At 43.3% G+C, this 5,741-nt stretch overlaps 1 long non-coding RNA gene across 1 annotated transcript; it reads left to right on the top strand.

The window, feature by feature from the left end:
- The first annotated feature begins 882 nt into the window (after nucleotides 1–882).
- On the top strand, nucleotides 883–5,089 carry LOC310718327. Its single transcript, XR_014531104.1, has 3 exons — nucleotides 883–941; nucleotides 4,884–4,914; nucleotides 5,026–5,089. It is a non-coding gene; the product is annotated as an uncharacterized lncRNA (long non-coding RNA).
- Nucleotides 5,090–5,741: the final 652 nt, after the last annotated feature.

Raw genomic sequence — 5,741 nt, 5'->3', positions numbered from 1 at the left:
AATATAATTCACTGTTTTATGACTACAAATGAGAACAACAAGCAACAGACAAACGGCCTTTTGGTATAGACACAATTTAATTTTTCAGCTATGGGGAACTGCAAATTTAGTGATATCGGTTAAGGCCAGTTGCTAGCACATATTTGTGTGCGTGTTTTTCATGTCATGATATAGGTTCCTAATGGTTTTAAAAGTCTTAAAAGTTTTAATTTTGACATGTGAAACCTGCAGGAACCCTGGTGCATATATTTAGGTAGATATAATATATATTTATTTTCTTTGGTTGTATTTATATATTTCAGCTGTTTCTGTTTCTTACATCTTGTCTCAGGACCTGAGGCCAAAAGGAGTAGATGTCGGAAAAGGAGGAGCTGGGGGACATGGTAGGTAAAGAAATGGCTGCCACTTCTGCTCCTATAGAGGAATCTGTGAGGAAAATAGATGTAAGCACACTTATTTATTAAGTTTTAGACAAACGTTTCACGAGCATGGTATCCTATAGACATTATTGTGCCATGGGACATACTTATTTAAACGGAAATCATCTGAAACTTTGTTAATGTTGATGAAAATTGAGTAAATATATAATAAATAAATGTCTTATTAAAACAGGATGAAGGCACTGTAGGCTAATAGTTACGGATGTCTTTCTTCTTCTCAATATTTAGCAACCTGAAAGGTACAAAATGCCATAGTACTGACTCTCACAAAAACTCAGAAGGATCATACAAAAAAATATTTTTTTTTTGATAAAATAGAAGGCAGGAAAATTAGGTGTACTTAAGAAACTGTTAAAAGAATGTATAAAATTGTATGTCATTTTTTGGGCATGTTCTACATCTGTGCTACGACTGATTTGCCATGCTGTTGGTCTGCCTGCAGGAGATGATGAATCGGGCCAGAATAGACACTGAAGGAGACAAGCTGGAAGTTAATGAGAGGTGTACATTATTCAATTCTTCAAAATTATTCATTATTTATTGCTCTCTTTGAATACAAATACATTTTGTCTTGTTTGCATTTCAAACCGTTTTTAACAACGAAATTTGGTCACATATATTTTTATTTTGTTAACAGTTAGGGATTAAAATTGAATTTGAATGTTGGTGGAACTGAGTTAAGGAATGATGTTGCTGTTTTAATCTCACACCACATATAAAAACACTTTAGGTGTCAGGGAGCACCCTGCGTCTTCACCCGCACCAGCCCTGCCCGCACGGAGCTGCTCGCCTGATTACTAACATGGTGCACATGATCTTCATCAACCACACACATATAAGCAGCCTATGTTCACTTCCACTCTGTCCGTTATTGTGTTCTCCACGTTTCACGCTGTCTGCACCACGAATCCCTGCTGCTGCCAGCTTGCCCCAGCACGGACCTGTGGATACTACATACAAACTGCCGTTTGCTTTCACAGGATTATACTGCTTCACTGCCAGTGTGTGCATCTCATGCCTATTTTTTGTAATTAAAGACTTTGTGTGCGTATACTTCGGCTTCCGCCTCATTCTCCGCATCACATTAGGGGAGTGTGATGAGGGCTGCTAAAATTCTTCTTCTTCTTCTTCTTTCGGCTGCTCCTATTAGGAGTCGCCACAGCGGCTCATCCGTCTCCATACCACCCTGTCCTCTACATCTGCCTCTTTCACACCAACTACCTGCATGTCTTCCCTCACCACATCCATGAAACTCCTCCTTGGCCTTCTTCTTTTCCTCCTACCTGGTGGCTCCATCTTCAGCATTTTTCTACCAATATAATTCATGTCCCTTCTCTGCACATGTCCAAACCATCTCAATCTCGCCTCCCTCACCTTGTCACCAAAACATCCTACATGTGCTGTCCCTCTAATAAACTTATTTCTAATCTTTTCCATCCTCGTCACTCCCAACGAAAACATCTTCAGCTCTGCTACCTCCAGCTCCACCTCCTGTCTTTTACTCAATGCCACTGTCTCTAATCCATACAACATCGCAGGTCTCACCACAGTCCTATAAACTTTCCCTTTCATTCTTGCAGATACCCTACTATCACAAATCACTCCTGTCACTCTTCTCCACCCACTCCACCCTGCCTGCACTCTTTTCTTTACTTCTCTAACACACTCTCCGTTACTTTGCACTGTTGACCCCAGGTACCTGAACTCCTCCACCTTCTCCACCTCTTCTCCCTGCAACCGCATCACTCCACTGCCCTCCCTCTCATTCACACACATCTACTCTGTCTTACTTCTACTGACTTTCATTCCCCTTCTCTCCAGCGCATATCTCCACCTCTCCAGGCTCTTCTCAACCTGCTCTCTACTCTCACCACAAATCACAATATCATCTGCAAACATCATAGTCCAGGGAGACTCCTGTCTGACCTCGTCCGTCAACCTGTCCATCACCACTGCAAACAGGAAAGGGCTCAGGGCCGATCCTTGATGCAGTCCAACCTTCACCCTGAACCAGTCTGTCGTACCTACTGCACACTTCACTGCCGTCACACTGTCCTCATACATGTCCTGCACCACCCTCACATACTTCTCTGACACACCTGATACCCTTTATTCCTCATACAATACCACAACTCCTCTCTCGGCACCCTGTCGTACGCTTTCTCTAAATCCACAAATACACAATGCAGCTCCTTCTGTCCTTCTCTATACTTCTCCATCAACATCCTCAAAGCGAATAAGGCATCTGTGGTGCTCTTCCTCGGCATGAAACCATACTGTTGCTCACAGATGGTCACCTCTTCTCTCAGCCTGGCTTCCACTACTCTTTCCCATAACTTCATGGTGTGACTGATCAACTAAATTCCCCTGTAGTTACTGCAGGTCTGCACATCTCCCTTATGCTTAAAGATCAGTACCAGCACACTCCTTCTCCATTCCTCAGGCATCCTCTCCCCTTCCAGAATCCTGTTAAACAATCTGGTTAAAAACTCCACTGCCAACTCTCCTAAACATCTCCACGCTTCTACCGGTATGTCATCTGGTCCAACCGACTTTCCATTCTTTATCCTCTTAATCGCTGCTCTCACTTCCTCCTTACTAATCCTATCTACATCCTGCTTCACCAACTCCACATCCTCCAACCTTCTCTCTCTCTGATTTTCCTCATTCATCAGCTGCTCAAAATACTCCCTCCATCTTCTCAACACACTCTCCTCACTAGTCAACACATTTCCCTCTCCATCCTTTATTGCTCTAACTTGCAGTACATCCTTCCCAGCTTGGCCAATCGGTATAAATCCTTTTCTCCTTCCTTAGTGTCCAACCTCTTATACAGTTCCTCATATGCCTTTTCCTTGGCTTTCGCCACATCCCTTTTTACCTGCTGCCGCATCTCCTTGTACTCCTGCCTACTTTTCTCATCACTCTGTCGATCCCACTTCTGTTTTGCCAACCTCTTTCCCCTAATGCTCTCCTGCACTTCCTTATTCCACCACCACGTCTCCTTGTCTTGCTTTCTATTTCCAGATGTCACACCAAGTACTTTTCTAGCTGCCTCCCTCATCACTCCTGCAGTAGTTGCCCAATCATCCGGCACCTCTTCACCACCACCAAGCCCCTGTCTGACCTCTTCCCTGAACCTCACACTACACTCTTCCTCCTTCAGTTTCCACCATCTTATTCTTCTTTCAAACCTTACTTTCCTCCTCTTCTTCTTCGCCTCCAAAACCATCCTACAGACCACCACGGATGCTGTCTAGCTACACTGTCCCCCGCCAACACCTTACAGTCTCCAATCTCCTTCAGGTTGCATCTCCTACACAGAACATAATCCACCTGTGTGCACCTTCCTCCACTCTTATACGTCACCCTATGATCCTCGTTCTTCTTAAAATACGTGTTCACCACTGCCATTTCCATCCTTTTAGCAAAATCTACCACCATCTGCACGTCCACATTCCTCTCCTTAAAACCATACCTACCCATCACCTTCTCATCACCTCTGTTCCCTTCACCTACATGCCCATTAAAATCTGCCCCAATCACCAATCGTTCTTTCCTAGGTACACCATCTACCACTTCATCTAATTCACTCCAGAATCTTTCCTTCTCCTCCATCTCACAGCCGACTTGTGGAGCATAGGCACTGATGACATTCATCATCATCCCTACAACTTCTACCTTCACGATCATCACCCTATCAGAAACTCTTTTCACCTCCACTACACTCTTACTGTACTCTTACTTCAGAATCACCCCTACACCATTTCTCTTCCCATCCACACCATGATAAAACAGTTTAAACCCACTTTCCGGGCCTTACTCCCTTTCCACTTGGTCTCCTGAACACACAGTATATCTACCTTTCTCCTCTCCATCATATCAGCTATCTCTCTCCCTTTAACCGTCATAGTACCAACATTTAAAGTACCAACCCGAACCTCTACTCTCCTACACTGCTCCTTTTCCTGCCGTCTCTGTAGATGCCTTCCTTCTCTCCTTCTCCTCCTTCGGCCAACAGTAGCCCAATTTCCACCGGTACCCTGTCGGCTAACGATACCTGTGGCGGTCGTTGTTAACCCAGGCCTCGACCGATCCGGTATGAAATTCTCATTTGTGATCCGCATATTTGATTTGGCACATGTTTTACGCTGGATGCCCTTCCTAACGCAACCCTCCCCATTTACCCGGGCTTGGAACCGGCACTAAGAGTGCACTGGCTTGTGCCCCCCTAATGGCTGGGTTGGCTGCTAAAAATTTAATGGGATGAAATAAAAGGCAAATAAATATTGTTCCTGAATATCAGGCAAATATGAAATACTAGTAAATTTATTTCAGTGCTTCTCTATTTATTTGTTTAGATCAACTTATTGACCAGAATAATCATTTACATTAAATTGGTTGTCATCACATGTAACTTAATGCACTGTTATTCACTTTTAGAATACTGTATAGCTCCACTGACCTTATGAAGGCAAGATGGAAGAACAATCAACTCCTATGGATGTTTTTTGTCTGTTTTCTCTTAATTCTGAGTAATGTTTTTCCCTTTATTCTTTATGCGGCACTTTTGGCTTATTTTTAGGCTATCCATCTCCTGGTGTTGGCATCAACCGACCTACAGAAGGAGATTGTTGAAAGTGGAAGGGTACGGTTTTTAAAAAAAAACTATAGTATAGTAGTAAAACAAAACTAAATTTGTAAATCTTTTTTAATGATCTTTCCAAAACACAATGTATGATTTTTTAAAAACTATTTATTTGTATGATACAGCTGCAAATAAGTATTTGAACACCTGAGGAAGTTCTTCTTCTTCTTCTTCTTTCGGCTGCTCCCATTAGGGGTCGCCACAGCGGATCATCCGTCTCCATACCACCCTGTCCTCTACATCTGCCTCTTTCACACCAACTACCTGCATGTCTTCCCTCACCACATCCATGAACCTCCTCCTTGGCCTTCCTCTTTTCCTCCTACCTGGTGGCTCCATCTTCAGCATTTTTCTACCAATATAATTCATGTCCCTTCTCTGCACATGTCCAAACCATCTCAATCTCGCCTCCCTCACCTTGTCACCAAAACATCCTACATGTGCTGTCCCTCTAATAAACTCATTTCTAATCTTGTCCATCCTCGTCACTCCCAACGAAAACCTTAACATTTTCAGCTCTGCTACCTCCAGCTCCACCTCCTGTCTTTTACTCAATGCCACTGTCTCTAATCCATACAACATCGCAGGTCTCACCACAGTCCTATAAACTTTCCCTTTCATTCTTGCAGATACCCTACTATCACAAATCACTC

The sequence above is a fragment of the Silurus aristotelis genome, assembly GCF_946808225.1.
Source record: "Silurus aristotelis genome assembly, chromosome: 23".
Taxonomy (NCBI): domain Eukaryota; kingdom Metazoa; phylum Chordata; class Actinopteri; order Siluriformes; family Siluridae; genus Silurus; species Silurus aristotelis.
Note: the sequence above shows the minus strand (reverse complement) of the source record. Positions and strands in the feature narration are given on the sequence as shown.